The sequence below is a fragment of the Ambystoma mexicanum genome, chromosome 9 (assembly GCF_040938575.1).
Source record: "Ambystoma mexicanum isolate Mex_15411 chromosome 9, UKY_AmexF1_1, whole genome shotgun sequence".
Lineage (NCBI taxonomy): Eukaryota > Metazoa > Chordata > Amphibia > Caudata > Ambystomatidae > Ambystoma > Ambystoma mexicanum.
The window spans coordinates 529,604,494-529,629,218 of record NC_090931.1 but is presented as its reverse complement, the minus strand read 5'-3'; positions in this window follow the sequence as shown (position 1 = coordinate 529,629,218).

Genomic DNA, 24,725 nt, shown 5'->3' with positions numbered 1-24,725 from the left:
GAGGGAGACCTATAGCGAACTATACAGCCTGAAGTTTGTGAACTATCAATCCTGGAGGAAAGGAACTTTTGTTTTGTTGAATGAACCCAAGGCATCCTGCGAATAAAAAACTTAGTGCGAAAAAAAATATTTTTTGCAACCAAGAGACATTTTTTCATGGAAGACCCTGGTCTACGTCCTGAGCTGCATCCTTGTGTCTAAAACTAGAGTGTGTTCTAAGAACCAAGCGTGCCACCTCATCCCGTGCTAAAAACGCGGTGAAGGGAGTTTTGCTCAGTTACCCAGACATATTTCTTTAACATTGCTTTTTCCTTTACATATAGATCTTTTCCTATACATATTTACTGTAGTAGAGTAAAAGAGTCTATACGTTTTTTAGTATAGGCCATTTTGTTTTGACTGACACATGACTAGAAAACAAAATGTATCAATGATCAAGGCTATGTCACACCACAATTGTTCAAATATTTGATTGGTATTTTGACTTTTCTGTTTATTATAAAACACACTTTTTTGTTATTTATTTGTACAAAACAACAATTAGTTTCTTAAAAAACAATTCACCTATGCACTTGCTATGGCCTTAGTTAGGGCCTTCATACACATCTATATTCCAAACAAAAACTAATCGTTTCAGACACAAAAAAGTACATTTGTATACAGTTGAGATCTATTTTTCACATAGATCGCTCTTCTTAATGTAAATTCTATAGATCTTGACATAGTCCAGGATAGATCCAAAGTGTTGTTCTGCTTGCATAGGACCTGCCCTATCTTTGCAGTGTCAGTGTGTGGGGGGCAATATAGCCCCTGAATGCCAGCAATAAAGAGGCCAGAGTGATTTGTAAATGCTCATTAAAGTATACGGCTAGCAAAGAAATGGTGATGTGACAATGCTGGTTTACTTAATCCATGGAGAGCTGCACATTTACTTAAAGAGACTGCAGTGCGTATATTATCTTCAATGGAATACCAGATTGTGCTCCAGTCATCTAAATGGAAACCAAGCATCTTGCATTTAAAAGAAATAAAAGAATGACCTTTTGTTTTTCCTCATCCAAATGACAGTATGCAGAGAGATGCCCTATACATATGGACAATTCAGAAGTGATACTCATGTATTTTGAAACTGTGAACTGAAAGAAGTACATTACTTATGGATAAGGCCCAGGTGCCTTAGAAAATGTCATGTAAAATGCATTGTGTGTGAGGTTAAAATCCACTGCTTGCAGGATTTTTACATGCAGGCGGTTATTTCTCCTAACACATGAAACTTAACCTCCAAGAGCTGCCCTCTGTTATCTTGGAGAAGGAGATCTGGTTTCAACCATCAATCAGGGCCATTACTTAAAAATATAGAAAGAAATACACTGCTCAGATTGAAACCACAGTGAAAAACAGATAAGACCCTGCCTGTTCTTTCAGCAGAAGTGACCTTGAGGTCACAATTCCCATAAAATGTCCATTAGAGTTGCTATCCAGGCCATCGCAGGCCTTGAAGGGGGAGGCGAACAAAAACATGAGCCAGGCTCTGGCTGGTCACCCGATTAAGGGTAAATACCACTTAAGAGAACAAAGGGAAAAGGATGCAATTGAATTAATAGAAAAATACATATTGTTGCATAAAAGGGGCAGCAGGGTTATTCCAGACTTTAATTAAAGGTGACAGGAACCCCCTTTGAACCATGCTAAAACTATTTTTGTGTGATAAACATAACTAAAGTTATTAATGAAAATTTGATTTGGGCCTTCCCTTGATTCCGAGAGATTTGAAAGTTGGTGTGAGGGTGAGGGAAATAATTAACATGAAAACTATAAAGTGGCATGTTTTTCACCAATATGGCTCCTGAGTAAATGAAGAAAAACCATATCTCTGCATAGGAAGGCAGTGCCCACTTCAGATTAGCATCATCTGATTTGCCGTTAAATATAGTTCTTAAAAATATATTCATATATGAAAAGATTTCAAAAATGGGGGTGCTTGCCATGTTGATAGATTTTTGGAATAATCTATGCCGAGCACACATGTCAGTTTGGGATGATGAAGCTTTCTCTTCACACAGCTGTCATAACTCACACCCCTCATCTCCTTGTCCTATTAGCACACAGGTGGGAGGTGGGTAGAGCAAAACAGCCAATCCCTTTTGTGGAAATCACGACAACCTCATGATGTAATTTGCCCTATAAATAGTCCAGTTTGCATTAAAACTGGGCTTTTGCCACTTATTCCGGGAGGTAATCTGCTGCTGAACTATTGCATAAAAAATCCAAGCTGAGAGGCCCAAATCGTGCATTGGAGATAGGGACCAGGAGACCGAGAATCTGGCTCAGACTCTTTGAAGAATTCAGGGGAGACTATCCTGGACTGACATCCTTGCTATCCCAGCGGTGCCCTGCTGTTCCCTGATGCCCATTCCAAGGACTCTCCTGTAAGTAAAACTATCCCGAAAGCCATAGATTGTGTAGGCCCTGCATTTTTCAGGTATTGTTCAAGTTATTTCCCCATAGCAAAATACCCTGTTTTTCTTTGTAGATCCTTAGCATATTTAATTAAAGTAAATAAATGAATTCCCCTCTAGAAATCACAGGATGTGTTTTGTTGGCAATCAAAACCAACAAGCTCTTCCCAGTGTGTTTTGAGCCGCTATAGACAAAGATTTGCCAAAAGAATTAATCACAAAGCCCTGTTTCCACGTGAGTGTGCAGGGTGCAAAACAAAATTCCCTATTGATCCCCTTCATTTTAAATCAGGAGTGTGAAGCCTGATAGTGCCTTTGCATGTGCAAAAACGAAATTGCCCCTTTGTTCCCGTTGTGGTCTGACCAAACCCACAAAGCCCTGCCTGTTCTGTTTAGGTGTGGCAATACAAATTTTCCCATTGCTTTTCTGTCACTCATATTGCATATGTGGTAACAAGTAGAACAAACAATGTTTCCCGTTGAATCCCTTTTCAGGAGAGAGCATTTATATCAGAAACAATCGCAAAAAACGATTTTCCCATTGTGTTCCCACTCTCTGCCACTGGCCTGCAATTCAGGGGGGTCAAGTCTAGTTGATGTTTGGAAGGTGGGGGTTGCTGGGAGAAAAAGTATTATAACCAAATCAGCAATCACTGTGTGTCTTGAATTGTTCCTTTCTGTATTGGTGGGTGATTTGAAAGGACATTGTGATTGCATAGCTCAGTGTTGGTGCCATTATGGAAGTCATTTTTGTTCTTTTGTTGCCACAGCACTGGTGACTGATGTTAGTCTGTCAAATTTGGTTTAAATAAGTTAATAAATATATATATTCTTACTACACACCGGCCTGGTTCCTAGTCCATTGTGACACCGGGAATTTATTGGGGTTGGTTTCGAGACGGGTTGGAGGTCTTGCCAAACTGAACCGAATCAAAATCATGGTTATTTATTGTGCGCCACATTCATTGGGGGGAAGGAACTCCCTGAGTTAAGTGTGACCGTGTAATAAAACGTGACAAGTAGTTGCTATATTTTGTAGTCGACACAGTGTGTTTCAGCCATCCGGTGAACCAAGGATGTGGTTCCACAACTATGCGCATTGGTTGCCTAAGCCGAATCATGTTTGATGCATTTTTTCGTCCTTTCTGAATATACATGTCACACCCTTCTGTCTAACACACACACATACATATGTTTATTTTGTACACACAAAACACATTGTGCACCCAATATTTGAACTCGTCCTGATGAATGCCGCGTAGTTGTGGAACGACATGCTTGGTTCACCTGACGGCCAAAACACACTGTGTTGACCACAAAATATAGCAACCACTCACACTGCAAAGATAGGGCAGGTCCTATGCAAAAAGAACAACACTTTGTATATATCCTGGACTACGTCAGGATCTATAAAAATTGCATTAAGACGAGGGATCTATGTGAACAATAGATCTGAACTGTATACAAATGTCCTTTTTTGTGTCTGAAACTGAAATTATTCGTTTTTGTTTGGAATATAGATTTGTATGAAGGCCATAACTAAGGCCATAGAATGTGTATAGGTGAATTGTTATTTTAAGAAACTAAGTGTTGTTTGGTACAAAAAATAACAAAAAAAAATGTTTTTTATAATAAACAGAAAAGTCAATATACCAATTGAATATTCGAACAATTGTGGTATGACATAGATCTTGATCATTAATACATTTTGTTTTGTGATTATTAACCTGCAGGATCAAGGCTCACCAGGTATCCTTGATATATAATTGACAAATGACTAGAAGTGGGTTTTTTTACTTTGATGGTTGAGAGTACTCGCATCTTTAGCTATAGGGCAAAAAGATTAGGACTAGGAGTTCTTCAACCCCACCTTTCGTGTTACAATAAAGGTTTTTGAACTTGCCAATCTTGTGTCTGTGTCTACTTGTGATACCATGCCTCCCTTACAGCACCAAGTGGCATATGTGATGCAGACTTGCAGTCCTTACAAAAAAATATGAATTCACAATTCAAAAAGTAGTGCTGACACTCAAAATAGTGCTTAACCCACCAAACTATGGAAAGTAAGTAGAATGTGTTGGGGAAGGTGTGGCCTCAAGGCTCACTGTCCCATTTCTGCCTCCCCAAAAGGCTGCTTCTCAATTCAACTACATGCAGGGGGCTCAGTGCATGCAGTGAAATTGCCCAGGGCCATTCACTGGTTGGTGTTGATCTGGTAGATACTGTCATGAACCCCCTGGCTCTGATGCCCCCCCCCCCAGTCATCCACTCCCATAAGGACGTATCAAGCCCAAGGGAGTGTCCCAGCACCTCTTTGACTCAGTCCTGGCGCCGGTGGTGCCAGGCTCATAAGATGGGATGAAGCACGTAAAACTACTTGCTCAGCCTAGTGAGGCTGAGCCTTTCAGCTTTCTCTGGGTGTGGTTGAGGGACTATTTTACTTGAAGAACAGGGTGTGGTAAAGGGACTACTTTACCTGGAACTACTTGCAAGGCTATTTAAGCCGCTCCCGGACCTCCGCATCAGCTGAAGGAAGGTATTCGTTCAGGCCGCAAGACACAATCGGGTTCAGCATTCTTCCAGAGCATCTTCGGAGCGGTTCTTCCATTCTTCATTCCGACGCCGCACCGCTTCTGCAAAAAGAAGAAGAAACAACAGGTTAGTCACGCACGGAAGGGAAACCAGTATTTTAGACTTACAGCGCCTCACTCTTGTGCTTCAACTCAACTGAAGGAAATCTGCTCCGCATCTTTAAACTACTTGAATCTCCATTCGAAATCCATTCGAGGCCGCGCCTGAAAGAAAAGACAAAGACACAGATCAAAAGGGGTTGAGGCAAAATTAAGACTTTAAACACCTATACCAAGCAGTTATTGGCATAGAGACTTACCTGTTTTACCCAGCTCTCCAAGACTCGGCAACCCCTTATCGGATCAGTGCAGTAATTCGATCCTGGGAAAGACTGTATTAAACACGCCCCTGCTAGATTGCAGGACAAAGAGTCTACCTTACAAAATTCTAAGGTGAGATCAAGAGGAGTAGGGTATCAGGTGGGGAAGAGGTGGATCCAATTCAATCCCACTAAGTGGCTCATATCTTATTTCGATCTTGCAGACAAACGCCTCATGACGGTGATAACAAGGGAGAAGTCACAGCAGCATCATCAACTGCGCAGTACCAGGCCAGCGCAGACATCATTCGTGCAGCCACGTGCTACGCCCCCGTGGAGACCAGGTGAGCGTGACAGATACACAAGGAAACTGGTCTGGGGTTTGCCAGCTCTCAATCAGTCATGTTACTTTTCCAGAGGACCGTTTCTGAGCAACAAGCATCCCCAAACTCCATCAGTTTTCAATGTATTGCCAAGTTCCCCAGGGGTGTGAAGTTTTATTTACAAAGCTTTCACAGGTTTTGGCAAATTTGTTAGATGCGCTAGAGTTCATTTCTAATTAGCAATGTTCATGGATTTCTGTACAATGGGTCTCATTACCACCCCGGCGCTAAACCATGGTGCTATTATGGTGAATGGCGGAATTACCGCCCCATTCCAAGGTTGGCGGGGCAGGATTCCCCATTCACCATGGGCCCTTCCCCATTCCCATTTTTGCCCCATAGGGCTCAATGGGAATGGGGAAGGCGCTAAGTTCATAATAAGGCCCAATGCCTTTTTTAGTAATGCTTTTGGGATTAAATATGGCTGACAGCCTTTACAAAAAATATTTTTTCTTGTATTCTTGCTTCATTTACCTCAAGGCCTCCCGCCAATTCAAACAAGCCGGGAAGCATGCCATGGCAACATTGATGGTAGGTGTGATTACAGGAGGAGGGGGTGATACTTGAGGGGTGTTATGCTCAGGCATCATCCAGTGTGATGACATCATCTTCAGGCGGTGCCATGCAGCGCCAAAATTGCCGATGCTCCTGTGCCGGGGGTCTCAGGCATGCTAGGAACTGAAACATATGTCGGAGGAGGGTGCCAGAAGGCTCATCCTCTTTGTTCCTTACATGTCTACACACCCTGACCCTCAACCCCAGTCTAATCAGCGTTTTTTGTTCCCCATCTTACTGTCCATCATTTATATTCGGTTCTCTGGTAACTTTAGGCGTGCTAAGGGATTACTCGAGTATAAGTGTTTTTGAGAAATTTAAAACATTGGACACTGAACTCGGGAAGGTTCAGTAAATATGGAAAGATCCATTCTGCTACCAGTAGAAGACCACAGCGCAGTATGTGCCCGTGAAGTCACTCACCAGTCAGTGCTGAACCTCTAGATATGATGCGAGGATGTGGTGGTATGGAGGTTGCCAGCCTACCATCATTTACCCCACGCTCCCCCTTCCGTCCTCCCCGGGACGATTTGGGGAAGAGGAGGAGGGATCCATGGAAACATGTACTCCCCCACGTCCAACAATTTTGAATGTTATGGTAATCACACCTGCGGTTCAAGGATACCGCTTTAATTGGAAGGTTTTCATGTTTTTGGAAATCTGTTAGATGTGCCTTTTTAAATTAACAACTTCAGATTGCCCAAAATAATGCCTTAAGGGCCGCAACAGGCATCTCACGTAGGGAGCACATCTCTGGGGTCAGGAGGCAGGTACACTGGCTTCCCATCAAGGAAAGGGTTATCTCTAAAACCTTAGCCCTAACACATAAATGTCTTCACAATCAGGCACCTAAGTACCTAGCGCAAAGGATCACCAAACAAACAGCTTCCAGACCTTCGAGGTCGGCCTATGATAACCATATCGTGGTTCCTCACACGCGCAGAGTACGTGCAGGAGGCGCGAGCTTCCCAACAAGGGCAGCAACCCTGTGGAACAACCTCCCTGCAAAGATCAGATCCATCGAACTCACGCAGCCTTCCGCAAGGCCTTAAAAACCAGGCTCTTTGTCTATAGAGCTTATACCTATGAGCTCTGTACTGCATATGCTACTATGTATAAGAATCCTGTCTGTATTGCATATGTTTCTATAAATAAGAATCATGTGAACAATTGTAACGTAACAAACTGTGGACAACTGTAACCTAACAAACTGTATCCAAGCATTATTCTTGGGCCGCTTATTGTAACCCTCAAGCAAGCCTCCTTAAGTGCCCTTAAAGCGCCTTGATAGCTGTAGTGCGCTCTACAAATCCAAAATAAATAAGGGTCACCCTTTTTCGGGTCTATTAACACTGATCAAAGTAGACAGGGGTTTTGCGATCTGCATCCAAGTTCATCCAAACCCCTACGTACAAATATTGAAAATGCAAAGGCAGCACTCGTTGGGGGAAGCCAATCTGTTGCTGATAAACACCTACCGTGGGGTTAATAAACTCCAAATGGGAGAGTTTATCGGATCAATAATGGTCTCGGCGGATGCAGCACTAACAGAGTGGTTAAACCCTGAGATAGTGATCTGTGGGGACCTAAACTTTTGGCTGCTGTCTAAAGATGGGATTCTGGTAGCGCATTTGGTGGGAGACGCCAGAATGTGGGTGTTTGAAACAAGGTTGCACAAATTGTGGATGTTGAATGGTCAGACTGATGGAGACCGACCGGGAGCAGTCACTTGGGGAAATTGAGTGCAAAAGGCCTGTTCGGACTATTGTTTTGTTTCAGCTAATGTTGGGGAAAAGGTAAAGAGGTTTGAGGTAATGTGTCTCCACACAGTGATCATAATCTGTTAGCAATCACTCTCCAAGTAGCCTTACCCTTGCAAGAGCGTATAATAATTCCCCCGGTAGAGTTAGGTTGGGGGGCAAAATAGATTAAGGGTACCACAGAGTGAAATCCCTAACATCCCAATCCGATATTCTCATGTTATAGTCGAAGATAGTGAAATGGTGTAATATGAATGGATGTTAAGAGATTTCAAGCAAACTCGTGAAAGAGGATTGAACCCCACCATAACCCCTTTACATGCATATGATATAGAATTATTGAGGATGCGAAGGGAATGTAGAGCGGAGGTAAGGAGGATAAGGCGAGCAAAAGCTCCGAGATGCAAGATCGTATAAGAAAAAGCAGACAAGCATTTAAAAACAGGGTATAGGCATCTAAAGCATTAAGACTACAGAATGATGTGGAAAAGATGCTTAAAGCTGTCTGTGGGAAAAACCCACGCCACATGTGGGAATTGATTAACAATGGTGGGAATTTCAGGAAATCCCATATGATGGAGCATGTTACTGAGGAGCGATAGATGAGTCACTATACAACACTATTTGCGAGAGGAGAAGGGAGGAGTTTAATTAAGACGACAGCTGGGACAAGGGCTGGGCCTTTAAATTCGATGCAATCGAGGCAGGGGAAATGTTATGTAAGCTCAGTTAATCTAGTGCGGCTGTCCCCGATGGTCTCTCTAATTTTGCCCTGAAAGCGAATGTGGAAAGCTGGGCAAAGCTGATGGTGACTCTGTTCAAACAGATAATGATAAACAAACAGGTTCCAGAATTGTGGAGAGAGGCTGTGGTGGTCCCGATTTTCAATAAGGGCGATAGGGGCGACCCTAAAAACTATCGCCCGATCGCCTTTCTTGATTTGTTAGGAAAACTCTTTGCATCTGTGCTCCTATGTGACCTGAATGCTGGGGCACTAAGGAGTGGTATAATTGACCCAAGGCAGGCTGGTTTTATAAAGGGTGTTGGGACATCATTACATTTGTTTATCCTTAATGCATTAAAGCATAAGTCGATTGGGGAAAAAACCTCCATCTTTAGGGGCTTTATAGATCACCACCAGGCCTTTGATGGTGTAGATAGGAATTGTCTATGGGCCAAATTGAAAGGATGGAATTGCCCACCAGATGTGTTAGATGCGATCCAAGCTCTCTACACAGGGACATCTATACAGATCAGGCTAGGATCAGATGAGACAATGTTTAGAAAGATGTATACTTTCTGTGGGCTCAAGCAGGGCTGCACGTTGGCCCCACTTTTGTTCAGCATATATATTTTCGGATCTGAGGAAGTCACAGAGGAGTGTTCGCGCCTTTCCTCCCAGGTTGAATAACTGGGAGCTACCTTGACTACTATATGCCAATGACATAGTCTTCATGGATTTAACTTCCATAGGTCACCAGCGACGAATAGCCGCATTTAATGATTACCTGGGAGCAAATGGCCTCAAATTGAATGTAAAGTTATTGCAGGTCTTGATTATCTCATCGGCAGGTAAGAAAAGAAAGGAGCCTTTGTGTGAAAAGTTGAAGCCCGCCCCCTTGAAATTGTGAAATCAATTGTCTATCTAGGAGTAGTGATCAATAAAAATATAAATGAAAGTGGCCACCACTCATATTTGAGGGACAAATTGAAAAAATTAACAAACCAAGGAATAGCTATGCACAAGAGATATGGTGGTTTTTCCCTCATTTCGGTTATCACCTTCTATAGACAGAAGGTGGATCAAGTGCTGACATATGGGGCAGATTCTTTATTAAATCTCACATAGAAGGTTTGGCCATTATTGGAATGGTATTTTTGGCGCAGAGTGATGAGACTACCAAGCTCACTGCCAGTAGATTCTATTCGACATGAATTGCGGCTACTATCTATGATATCCATAGTATTGTGGAAGTCTATATCATTATATCGAAAATGTATTGCAACTGATGGAGCCCTCCCATTTGCTATATGAAGAGTCCATGAACCACATGACAAAAAAAATCACAAAAGAATGGGGGGCTAAAATACTAAAGGTTTTGCAACATCATAAAATCGAGACTGAGACATTGATGGTGAACCCCCTCAAAGTGAAGGGAATCCTGGAGAGTGCCGACTGGACTCCAAACCAGTGAAGCTAGGTGCAGAGACACAACAAATTATAACTGGTGGAAAGAGAAGAAGGGATTGTGGTCAAGTGGCACAGCGAGTAGAGCGCTCACTTTAACATTTGTGCAGAGCTTGCTAATGCAGGTTCGAATCTCGGCAGGGCCAAACTCAGCCTTTCATCCTTCTGAGGTCGATAAATGAGCACCAGACACCGTGGGTAATAATAATCAGTGCTCAGATACCTGAGGGTTCGTAGCGCTATATAAATGCAAAATTACTATTATTCGTGTTATTATTATTATTATTATTATTATTAAATGACCTGCCAAAGAACCTCCAGAAATTTCCATCAGCCTTTTATAGAGAGTCGCAGTCTGGGCAGTACACTTTGTTTCCTGAATCTTTTCTGGCAGTTACAGCATTCTTTCTACAGACTCTATTGCATGAGTGTGTGGACCCCTTCATAATTCCTGCCTGGCCGTGGAACAGCTGCAGAGTCGCTGTCTGGGCTGTCCGGGCGTGTTGGGTGAGTGGCCGTCTAGGAGCAACATGGAAGAAGGTCGTTTGCTTAGAAGCGTGAGGCGGCATGACAGAGAAAACAAACCTTTACAGCTTGATACAATGTGCCCGCACAGTGTGCCTCGCGAGTCACTCCACTCTGTTGGTGGGAAGTTGACGGTGGCAGGTAAGATTTCTTTAAATGTGCACACACAGAAGTTGCTGCACCAAACAGACATATGCAATACAGTCAACACAGATAATACGGCAAACATCCACACTGCTGTTTGCCCAGGAAACTCAATCTTAAACACCGGGCCAAATACTGGAAGAGCAGGTACGGACTCCAACAAGGAGTCAGTGACTGACCCTCTGCATCTGGAAGCAGAGGCGTTGACTGTATATATCTCACACATGCGAGCAGTATGTAAATCCACCTCGGATGTCCACCCCTTAAATGTTGATGGAGCCACCCAGGCAGCGACCGGCCTTACACCGACGCTTGTGGATGATATTCTCCAGCAGGGGCACCTGCTCTCTGGCCCCATATCGAGCACTTCACAAGACCTCACGACCAACCCTGCTAGAAAAAGTATGCCACCCTTTCAAACATTGAACAAATTGACATATGCCGTGGTGGGGAAAGAGCCTGCATACGATGAGATAAGAAGAGAGATAAAACTCTATATCGTGGCCCAAATTGATTCTCGGGTTAACATCTTAAACAACAGCTCAAATGACATCAGAACCCTTTCTGATTCACAAGATGAACCACAAGACGACCTACAAGTTGAAACTGTAAACGCTCAAGAGCTCGCCTCCCTCGATGAACCACTCGAGGAACCACCGGGAGCTCAAATAGTGCCCAAATCTATGCCCAAAACAATGGTAGAAGCACAGACTCACCAAGGAGGGCAATGGCTTTCCTTCCAGTTAGTAAGGGCAGAGACAGTTCTATCCACCGCTCAAGGTTTCCATCGGGAGATAAAGCCAAGGGGCACTCATCAGTGGTCAAGAAGAAAACCACCACCTGCCTTAGGTCAAAAATTAAACATGCGGGTAATTGAAGACGTATGAAGTTAAAAACAAAGCCTGTGGGTGCAACTTCTTTACAGGTCAACTCCATTGAAAGAGACCCGTCAATCTCTAACTCAGTACCACAAAAAGCAGGGCTAACAATGAAATCTCAAAGATAGGAAAATAATACCTAAAAAAAACCTTCTCCTCTCTGTCAATCTCGCAAATTACTTCCTAAAACAGAGGAACATAACTTCTGAAGATCGAGTTAACGAACAAGTAAATGAATTATCAGATGCTGAACTATTGGAGGGGGCCATGGACTCCATGGTGCTAATCGTGATGCAAAAGCAACCCATGGACAAAAAGAACAACGGAAGCCATCCTGCTTCATTGGCCCAAATAAAGGTTCTAAACCCAGTACAGCCAAAGTCTGTATATACTTGCAGTAACCCTGTAAAGTGGCCTCTCCCCCTCCTAACAACCAAAGGTGGCAAAGAGGCTCCCAAAGGTGTGGCTAATTGTTCGAAACTCCAAATAATTCTTAGACCAGAGGAAAGCTGTCCCAGGCATCCACACCTCTTGTGGGACAACTCGGAACTATGTAGCACCTGGAAGTGACCACTGAGGACTATGACTACAGTTCCTCATCCAAATAGCCTGCAAGAGCCCATAGAAATAGTGGAGCCTCGTATGGCTCTCACTAACATCACCGACATTGGAGACCTAAGCGGGCTTAAATCGCAGAACAAGAAGCAAACAAGCTTACCATCACACGAATATTCAAAGCAACGGCTAATCATAGACCCGAGTGTCCTTGCGGACCACACAGGTCCTCTGTGTCACCCTACATTTTCGAAGGGACAAAGACAAGTTCAAGAGACCAAGGAATAAGAAAACCTTATTGCCAGACAACTCCCCAAATCAGCATCCTGGAGACTTTGCAACAATTAGTGAGTGGATTAAATTTGGAGGAAAAACAGGCACAAACCTCACACTTAAATTCTACATCGGAAGAAGAAAGAAGACCCTGTGAAGTGAGTGATCCAAAAACCATTGACATGAAGAGAAAATCGGACCTGGTATCTATAATGTCACCAGAACAGTTAGTATAGCATTGGGCCCTTTCTCCAAATTATACAAATCGATAAATGAAACTCTGGAAGATCATACCACAATGATTGCCAAAATGCACTCAAAGCTGATCTTCTTGAAAGGTTGTATCACAGCGATGGAAAATATTTCTCCACGACATGTTCATATAATCGTAAGGAGAAAGAAAGTCAGACAGACCACCCTTTAACACCAACCAGTGAACTGTGTCAAGAGGCTGAATGTGAGGAGAACATTTACCAAATTCACCTTACTGTAGATCAAAAGGGACCGTCGGCTTTTATAGAAACATCAAAATGAATCATCATGATGACTATAACTGGAAGCACAGAAGATAGTGGCAAAGAGAGCAAGTCCATTTGTACCCCCATCCCCCGGGTAAGGGAAGGCAAACATGGAAGGCAAAAGGTTGTGCGCATTTAAGGACTATTGGATCAATCGTGGAAGAAGCTCCACTGAAACAACATAACAAAAAGCCCACCCCCATAAGCCACCAGAATCGGAGCACTAACGACAACTCAATTTTGGATAATACAAGAAGTCAACGCTTACAGCAAGTAACAAGCAAATCACCAGCTCAGAGTAAAGAGGTACTTCGAGAAGGTGACGTCTCAATGAGAGAATGCAAACCCGACCAAAGACCTCCAAAACCTGCCCCAAGAAAACTAAAAGCAGCTATTGACCAGAGAAAAGTAACTGTTCTGGAACGACTGAAGGAGTCAGGACTAGCTAGATCTATAGTCCTGACCTTCGTTGACGACATGGACAAATCGCAGGATTTGATGGGGTTGTCTCAATATTCAATCAAAAATTCAGAATCGAAACTACCTCAACTTATGGTGGATTTGCACGTCTCACAAACAGATAATCACATGTCTGGGAAAGATCATGAAGAAGATATAAACATCCCTCCATTAACTCTGCCTTTCATGACACTGGCAGCCAAGAGAGAAAGAATGTTGGTGGGACTTACAAACAAAGCCTTGGGACTCTCAAAAGTAACACCTAATCGTGTCAGACAGCCTATGGGATCTTGCCATAGGGGGAAATCTCCAAACACAAGAAGTAACAACTCGGCTGCATTAACATCCTCCACCAGACACAGGGGGGCCCATGAACCATCTCATACGCATGGAAGTATGAAGAATATTCAACGATCATCTGAAGGGGCGGGACACAGAAGGAATCACGAACGCTGCCCTATAAAAGACAAGCAAAGGTCTCCGCACTACAGAAGATCGCAGGGATCAAGACCAACTTGTATAAGTGAACACACATTTAAACTAGAAAGAATACTAGATAAAGGGGACAGCCTGATTTTAAATAGAAAAACTGTGATGCAACTATTCCGCTGCATCCTGAATTTACGTCAAATCATATCAGAGGACATCAAGATAATTGAATTCGGAGAGAAACATTGAACCGACAGCATCTACCTACACATTGCCTCGTCGGTGGTAAAGGGAATGTTGACAGAGGCCAAAGACAGTCTCCGTATAGTTGGCTTTGACTTGACTTGTACTAAGCTGGAAGATACACCGACTAAATCTCAACAGGACAAGAGTTTAACCCTGGATCAGAGAGTTAAAGAATCATCGATAACCGAGACTCCCCTGGGGGAACAAACGCAAATAGAAAACCCCACAGCTCCAAATAAGTTCATGGACCTCCTGGGAGTGGGTCGTGTGCCTACCGGCCCTAGGCCCACCTTGATAGTCACATTTAAATCAAACCAAGGAAAAACGCAAGGCATGGGGGCCGGCAAAGGATCTCCAATCTCAAATTGACATTGAGGCCCAAAAGAAATGGTCATGGATCCCGGAAGCTCTAGCAAGGCAGCAGCTAACATAGCCACTCAAGATGTTAAAATGGGAAAACAAAAATAAGTTGGGGATGACGCAATCTATCAACATGCGAATGACTGTAACAATGGCCTCATGGAACACCAGGGGCTTCAAGCATTTAACCACCACAAGCAATGTAAACTTGGGACACTATGACATCGTTTGTCTCCAGGAAACATAGTTGTTGGGCAAACCTTATCTTGATGGATTTGACCTGTCGCGCCAGCAGCTAGAAGAACGAAAGGATGACCAGCATCGGGTTTATTAACAGCACTCAGATCAGGATCAGGCTTGAACTTTATTAAAACTCTATTTTCTGGCATTCTTCTCCTGGCCCTTTTGGTGAATTGGTCAAACCCACCTTCCACGAAACAATATAATCATGAGGTAAGCATGGTGGTGATAACTTGTTATTGGAACCCCTAGGCCATCTCAAACACCAGCTTCATCAATACTATTATGACCATAATTGATGACGCATACGTAAATTACAACACATCGTACATGGTCGTTTGTGGAGACTTGAATGCTATATGCTCAATTTATTCGCAAGACAAGACACCCCAAAAGCCTACCTCACCATCCTAAATAAGAGGAAATCTGTGGTCCACCTTGATGAACTCTCGAGACCTTTAACCCTTAAAGACGGTAGATTACCAACACACGTTATCGGTGCCAATTTGGGGAAGAGGTGACCAGTCTGCTGATTTAGATCACATTTTCATATCTAAAGGACTTTTACAGTACACAAAAACATTTGACCTGATTAGGACTGTAAACAGTGATCACAACCTTCTAATCACATCATGGTTGACCAAGCCTAAACTAGAAGAGTCATTCACGAACGTAGAAGTGGAAGGGTGCAACAGTGGGAACCACCTCAGATTAAAAAGCCAGGACATCAAAGCATTACCAGAAATTATATCTCAGCTGTAAACAATGAAAGTGATTACAACGGGGAAGAAACTGTGGACTATACGCCATTACTGAAATATTTCAGTATACAAAAATATGGCACCCGAAAACTGTCAAATGAAGGACACCACACATACGAAAAACTCATGCTTGAAAAACAAAAGAGAAATGAGGTGTGTAAAGCATGCAGCAGCTAAATCGCACTTAGAAGTCAACAAAACACAAGCAACTAACGTATGTCGTGCATATAAGAACTGGGTAACTACTCGTAGGCACGGTATGCTCCAAAACGAGACTGAACAAATGCTTTGTATAGTAGGTGGAAGGAAGTCCAGAGAATTTTGGTCAATGGTCAACTCAACTATCTCCAACTTCTGATCCTCAACAAAACAACAGCAGTTCAACGCTATTTCACAGCTTTACTCCAACTTCACCGACCTTGCTGCCAAAAGCATCTAACGAATGGACTGTCCACCATGACGTTGAAACCATCTTTGGGAAAATACAAAAGTTGAACTCATCCAGGGCACCGGGTCCCGATGGCTTGGTAAATACCATGCTGAAGTAACACCCAGTGGAATGGGCCAGATTTATATACAAGGTAATTAAAAAAACATTGTTTACCTGGCAAATTCATGACTCATGGAGGACAGCAATGGTAGTGCCAATTTATAAGAAAGGGAGGAAAGAAGACCCCAAAAACTACCGTCCCATCGCGTTGCTGGACGTGATTGGCAAAATCTTTGGTTCCCTTCTGCCGACGCATTTTCAGGACTAGACAAGGACTGGACTAGGACAGCAGGATGGTTCGATCCATTCCAAACTGGTTTTGTGAAAAACATCGGCACATTGGCCAATATCATGCTGATAAGTATTCTGAACGTCAAGATCCTAGAAGACCAAGAATCTTTATAGCATTTGTTGACCTGGTCCAAACCTTTGATCGGGACCACTGCAACCTCCTGTGGAAAAAACTAGCAGAGAGGAACTGCCCATGTGAAATAACAGAGCCCCTTATCGCCCTCCACTCTGACACCTCCATAAGAGTGTGCTTAAACCGTGCAGGATTATCATCATCTATGATCCCAACTTCAAGAGGGGTTAAGCAGGGTTGCCGCTTGGCACCCGCGATCGACAACTTCTACACCTCGGACATCAAGGATCATGAGCCGTTGCTTAGATCCTTCCACCCAAGTATTGGTGAAACTAAAGTGACACGCCTCTTATATGCTGATGATGTGATCTTGATCGATCAAACGGAAATTGGTCTCCAACGCCAACTGGATAGGCTCCAGAGATATACCAACTTAAACTGTACGCCGTGGTGGAATTTGTATTTGTATTTTGTATTTTATTAATTTGTATAGCGCGTTAGGCCCAAGGGCAACCAGGCGCATATCTTGAGGCACAAGGTACAGAAAATGGCATTAATACAGTTACAGACAAGCAAAGGTTATATTCACAGGTGCATATCTTAAGGCACCCAGGTACAAAAGTGGCATGGCTACAGGTACAGGCAAACAATAAATTCACAAGCAAAAGTGCTGGTAGTGCGTGAGTAGTGGAGGAGGTGGCTTAGGCTGGTAGTGAGTGAGGTGTAGAGGATAGCCATAGCTTGGCTTTATGTTTGAAAAGCGTGGCGGACGGGAGGGTTCTGATGGATAGTGGCACGGTGTTCCAAAGTTTGGATGCGAGGACTGGGAAGCTGACTGCTCCGGCAGTCTGCAGGTTGTATGGAACATTATGGCGTTATTCCATAAAATCATCATATCGAAAAGTCCAACAATTTTCCAGATCATAAACAAAGAACTATCGAGTGTATTGAGCAAATTGTTCAATCAGTGGTCGAACAAAATCAGAAAAAAATGGGAAGAAATTGGCTGCTCTGAGCCAGACTTGAGGTCAAGTCCAACCAGAGTAAGAAAAAAACTCATGGACAGTGACTGGATTAGTACCCTGGACAAAGCAGCCTCGTGTAAACCTACCAGTGATCTACCATCGAACATTAAAAGGTTGAACCAACTTCGGGGTTATTTGAAAAATTCTCGAATAGAATGTATAGAGAGCCTTTTCTAAGAATGGGACTAAACTTGCTCCCCACCAACGAGATCAATGCAATACGCGGCAAAACAGAGGGAAACATTTGTGGATTCTGTTTAACATTGGATCAGGTTGAAACCATCAAACACTTCATGATCTTTTGTCCTGGGCTGATCAAAGAACGGAAAAAACTCCTGGTCCCTTTGGTGACAAACATTCAAACACAGGACAAGTAGGAATGGTGGGGGACACCTGATTAACGGGGAAAAGACAACATGGGTGATAGCGGCTGTTTCATTTATGCGAAGAATTTTGCCTCACGGTTCAATTACGCACGGAACACGAAGCCCAACAAATGGAGAACGCTCATAAGTGCATCACTCTAATACGGAATAAAGAAACTTCAAGTTGAATTTAGTAACCATAAGCTAACTTGAAGTCTAAACACTTGCCGAAGGCATGATTTCACGCTGAAACTCAGATTGGAATGGAATTGTGACGGCCTAGGTGGTAAAATGTAAACGTTTTTATAGGATTATGAATAAAGGGGAGTGTTTGCTTATTTTGCACTTCACAAATGTGTAAAAATTGTAATCAATTAAATCAAATAAATAAAAAAAATTAAAATAGAGATCTTCTCTTGAGATGTTGCTTAAATATTATGTATGTAAAATGCTAGAAATCAGGATGGGAGATCCGTATTTTACCTTCAAAACGATTTTTCACAGATAAATAGAATTAAACATTTACAGGACTTTTGATGAGCACGAAAGTATGGACAGACGTTTTTTCTTAAGGGAAATATATCGAGAGACAATTTCCACAGTGGTGCACGAGTATCGTGTAACGTGGATAAAATAAGGTGGCTATCAGCTGAAGAAGGGTGTGATTTGGTTTTATTGGGGGAAAGGGTTGGTCTGGCAGTACTGACATTTGTTGATTTAATTTTAGGGAATAAGGAAAAGAGTGAAAAGGTATGAGGAACCGATCGAGAGGATAAGGCCCCATCTATTTCTAACCTGGAATGACACCCACAGGGGGATAGGACCCGATTTGAAGGTTGACACAAATTAATCATTTTGTGTTTTCTGCTCCTCCTTTACATGTTGAGTTCCTTTTCTTTTTTTAGTGAGGATGAAAATTGATGAAGTTGTGATGTAATTTGGAGAACCAAAATTGTTAAAGGTTTCTTTTTGCTTTCAATGTAAGTTTGCATGAAACCAATAAAACAAAAAAAAAACAAAAAAAAGTATTCAGTAACACTGGTCAAAACTACTAGCCACTGGTGAAGTAACTTACCAGAAAAGCGGTCCACTTGGACCAGAAATACTGGTCCACAATAGTTATTACATACCACTCTGGTCTGTATAAAACAATCACATTAATTTTCTCTGCTCCCCTTGCCTGAGGTCACATTCAATACTAAACCCATTGAAATAAAGAGTTCTGAAGAAATCTCCTTTTTGGCGTGAATTGCAGCTGTGCATCGAAGGCAGCAAAGATTTAAAAATAAAATGAAAGGGAAAAAGTCCACAATATCTGAAGAAATCCCAGGTATCCAATAATTGGAGTGAATTTCTAATGACTTTGGTTACTTCCACATTGATAACATAACTGAGCTGTGAGATGGAAGCCTTCGTTTAATACACTGGGCCTTGTAAAGGAGCACTACAGCAGTTGCAATTTTTCCATTGCTCCACATGTGCTGATTCTCATTGCCACTGATGTGTAAGTTGTGGTAGTGTGTTTCACATTCTCTGCTTTACATAAACATACACATGGAGAAAAAAAAACACTGATTTCTTTGGTTGTCGTTTAACTCGAGAACATACTTTGAATCTGTGGCAAATCAACTTCCTGGGCACCAGTGGTCCAGGGATGAAGCATCAATCAGCCCCACACCCCTAGTACACCAGAAGTGATCCAAACAGATTGGAACACAAGTATATTATGAACCTTCTTGTCCAATTTTTGGTAACGTGGATGGAACGCCATGCTGAACTCTGCAAGGTCGCGGATCGTTGGTTAGTTGCAACACAGAGAAAATACAATTACCCAATGATAAAAGGGACTGTCCAGTCAGGGTTGTGTAAAAAAAATCTACTCTATTTTTACAACAGACAGTTCTAGCACACTACAAAATACAACCCAACCTGTAAAAGAACACAGAGGACAGACAGTTTCCCGAAGCACTCTGGATACCAACAGGAGGGTAATCGGTAAAGCAATCAGTCTTAACTATTCAAGGTTATATGGTTTCAGCACTAAGGGAGCAAGGGGTCATAAATGTCACTAGGGGCCTTCGGAGAAGGACCAGGGAGACAGAACCACAATGGACCTGGTGCTTGAGATGTTCTTGCTGCTCGACAGTGTCGAGTCGGTTCAAAGATGATTTGCAGCTCCTGCGACAGAGTTGAAGATGGGAGACAGCTGCGGGTATCAGGCGGCAAGCTAGGCTGGACCGGGTTAAGAATCGCTGTCTCTGTGCTGGTTGGCAGACATGGAACGCTGGTCGAGGCATATCAGGTGGCTTTAGTGACTGCAGTGTGACAAAAGTCAGTAGTGCAGCCGGTTGCGGTTCGAGGGCTTGACTGCCTCAAAAATGTTCTTACTAGGTAGATGCTGGTTGATGCTTGTGTGGCACTCCTCCTAGCTTTTTCGCAGGGATTGTGGCATCCTTTCAAGATGGACGACCCAAAGCTGAAGAGAGTGCTTGCAGGCAACCGCCTTTTCCTTTGTTCAAAGACTCTCTGGCACTTCACACGTAGGACGTTTGCTGGCAGAACCTAGCAGGGCACGCTATTTGTTGGCTGGGTACCAGTTCTGGAGCTGCTGGATGGGTACTCTGAGTCCGGAATCTCCCTCCGTTCCCTGGGAGATGTTTAGGGCAGGGATATTGTTTCAGCTCTTGAAAATCCTGGCCTCCCCTCACTGGTGGAAGATGTAAGGTAGACTGTACCTTCAGCCAGGGTCCAAATGAGTCCTCCTTACTCCTTTCAAAGTAGTTGGATGATCTACTAAGTGAGGGGTTTAGCCCTCTTTTAAAGCCAAATGGGCCCCAGTGATTGGTGCAGGCTAAGCCTACCTTAATGAGCCAATCGTGGGTCCCCACCAACAATCTACTGTTATGCAAGAGGTCAGGACTAGAGTGCTCTACAACAGGACAGACACAGGATGACAACACATACCTAAGTCCCACCCATCTTTATGTCTGTTGTAGATTAAAGTGTCTCTCTGGTTAACTGAGCCCTCTGTACTCCTGATTAAAGTGCAGGTTTTCCCTTTAAGTATGTGGTGAGAGCAGACTTCTTGTCTATAGGCGCGTTACAAATGCAATATCCTATCATATCAAATCACATACCTCTCCCCTCTGAAAGGGGTCTGCTCTGCAGGGACACCTGTGGTAACTGCTGGACCCAAACAGGTGATTCACTGCCTTTCATACAGAGAGGTGGGAACTACCTTCAAGTTGACACATTGCATACCAAAGGGGTGATAGCCCCGCCTTTCCTGTTGTCTATCCGGCAACCAAGCACCTTCAGGCTTGCTTCAATTATGTTGTTAGTATGCACTACCACCAGCCGGATAAGAAAAAAGGAAAGCAGATCCATGGACCCTTTGATATTTAAATTAGGCTGCGTATGCTGGAGGAAGGTGTGCCTTCCCCCCTCCTTGAGATGTTTTGATATACCCAGGGCTGTCACATTCCAGCTGAATATGACAGGGGAAGACGGCGCCTGTAGGCTGTGTCTTCCTGGAGTACATGTGATTATGTGTTTTGTGTGGGAAGCAGATGGACTGTGTGCGGAATGACCTCACACAGTCCTCAGATGTTGATCTCCCATTATTCATTTTCATTTATCAAATAATCGAAAAAAGCCCAGGCGTGCGCACTCTCCCCGTGCGGATGGTCGAATTCCTCACTGAATCATATCATAACATTGGCAGTTCCATTGCAGATAATGCAGTGGCAAATAGCAATAATGGCTTGCTTAATTCTTCTGTCCCAACATTCCAATGTTCTCTTCTGTCTTTCATAGTTTTGATCACATCATTCTTACCCATTGGATGGAATGGTGAAAGAGCAATAATGGCCCATTTCACAGTTCATTTCAAGGTGGTAATGCCCCTTGCCCTTCTTTAAAAGCCCTTGCTACTCAGGTCAAGATCACCTATCCTCACCGTTTCTCTGCCATCATCTACATCAACCTCTCCCGCTTACACTATGCAAACTGCCTTTATCTAGGCGCACCAGCGTTTCAGCTAAGGAAACTGTAAAGAATCCAAAACACTGCGGCTCGCCTGGTCATTAACCTCCTTCCCAGAGAACACATCAGCCCTACACAAAGCGTCCTCCATTGGCTCCCTATTGGTCGACGCACTACCTTTAAAGACATATTCATCACTCACTCTGCCATCCACAACACCAGCCCAGAATTCCTTCAAGACAAACTCACTCGCTACCACCCCTCAAGGACAATCCGATCCGGCACAGCTTCTCTCCTAATTGACCCACTTACAACTGCACCACAATGGGTGGATCCTCCTTCTCCGTCCAATTGGCGATCATCTGAACTCTCTGCCACTCCACATCTGCAACATTGATAGTCACTTGGCATTCAGAAAGGCCCTGAAAACCTGGTTCTTACCTTCCCCCTCTTGAAACCTTCTCGCACTCTATACTGTTGATAAGTGCACAGAAACACTGGCCCAGACCTGACAACACACCTATCAACCCAAACCCCTACGGATGCCGGCAGCATTCACAGCAGCACGCCGTGATGAATTTGGACCCCACCCATAACCCCCAGACAATCGTACATCACTCTGCCTGTCCCTGTGGGCCCCTCTCCCACTGCTCTGGCTCTCAATCTAGGGAAACCACTAATGGCGTGACCAGCTAATTGCGTTGAATCTAGGGAAATGACGAGGATGAACTCCATCCAAGTTGAAGTTATCTATACCTTACACCACTGCTCAGGCTCTCAATCTAGGGAGACCACAACTGGCGACACCAGCCAATCGCCTTGCACCTAGAAAATGGAATCGAAGATGAACTCCATTCGAGTTTTAAATATATATACCCTGCACCACGTTTCTGGACACAGGCCACAGGCACGGCCACCCATCCATGCACTATAGAATGCAGCTATGGCTATGCAATTCCGGTCTAGCAGCTCGCATAACCGTCCGCACTGAAACCCCTGACATACCTCTGCCATTAGTGTACAGCAACAATCTAGCTGGACGCAGATCGATTCTCCGGCACTAGCACTCTATCCTAAACCACCAACAGCTGCCACCCACATGTCTGACCTCTGGGCTGCTTACTGGAGACTAGGCAGCCTCCCTAAGTCCTAACCTGGTAACATTCACATACACATCTTAAAAATTAAGTCCTAGAATCTCCAACACATGGACTTGGGTCCACGAGGGCGTTCCGACCACAAAGCGCAATTTAGGCTATACAAATGGGGAAAGGGCGCTATATAAATGATGAATACAATACAAGGTAATGGCTCTCTGAATGCAGCATTATTGCTTAATTAGCACCTAGAATGGAAAATTGGAATCCTGACAGCCAATCAGGAACTAGGCATTGTGGGAAATTATTGTCTCTATGGCCACTGTTCTAAATGGCTATGATTATTTTACTCTCCACCCCAGTTCCCTGTCAATCTGTCTGCTCCAGCCTGTTGCCTCTTTATTTCTTTGCAGGAGTCCCCTTCTCCTTTCTCGACCCTCACCACCACCACCACCACCAAAATGTTCAATCTTGCCACAGCACCTCTAACAAAGCTTCCCTGCACCAAATTAGACATAGCCATGGGGTGTCCTTTGTTCGGGGGCTACTGCTCAGTGCCTTTTTCTAGGTTTGACCCTCATTTTTATCAAATTGATAGGGTATTACAGTAACTTGCCATTCAGCCTGGTGCAAACAGCCATAAAGCCCTCTGATGTGGGCAATATGGGTTATTGTGTACCTTGGCTTGGGCCCAATTACAAGCCAGTTTGTTTGTTTGTTTATTCATTTTTAATGCACACCAGACCCAGGGGTATCAGGGCGCAGCAGATTACGACAGATGCAAAGCTTAAAATATTTGTTACAAAACATAGGCAAGGATACAAAATAATTACAAGTTTAGCAGTAATGCACACTATATACAAGGATACAGCAAAAGATCAGAATATAAACAGAGTGATATCTATATACAGCAGATATTTGACTGACTATGCATACAAACTACCTTGGAGTGGGTGGCCGGGCCTACCGGTCAGTAGATTTGACCAAGTTTATGTAATTACCTCTAAAGGTCAAGTATGGTTGATCTTCCCTAAGTGGGTGTGCCAGGGAGTTCCGAAGTTTCGCAGCTTTCACAGAGAAGCTGTTGGCACCTACTTTAGTTAGTCTGAATCTAGGGATGGTGCGGCAGTTCCGGTTGCTGCCCTATGTCCCTCAGTAACAGGCTTAATGCCTGAAGTGTCATGACAACATGTCTACTATTGCACTCTGAGTCCTTCAGTTCCAACTACCTGTCTGCCGTAGATGGGTTCTACTATCTCCACAATCCAGCCTTTTTCCACCTTTGAACTATTTCATCTGTAGGTCCCTCCCACGCCAGTCGCACACCTGCACTGCCTTGCTGGCAAACCCATTGCACTTGGGGACTGTTTCTGTATCCCTAAAGCCCCGCTACCAGAACTTGACACCGGATGTCTGCACTTACCCTTGCACTTGCCACCAGCTGGCCGTACTTTTACTTACCGTTATTTATTCTACTATCCCATGTACTGCACTATCCCCTCCCCCTTCTCCCCTGCACTTTCCCCTCTCCCCTCCCATTGCACTTGCGCGATCTGAATGACGCCTGGCCTAGTAGGATCGTTGCCTCGGTCTTCCCTCTGTTCCCCCTCCCTTGCATCGTCGAGCCTTGAAACACTTGTGTATAGGCGTGTTATAAATGCCATATCATATCTTCTGATAAAAAGGGGCAGCAGGCAGACCAATTGCGCTCATTTAGTGGCCTGCACACCTGGGGCAAAGGCTTTTTGGGGGGTGGGGAGTATTCACGTGGTTAGTG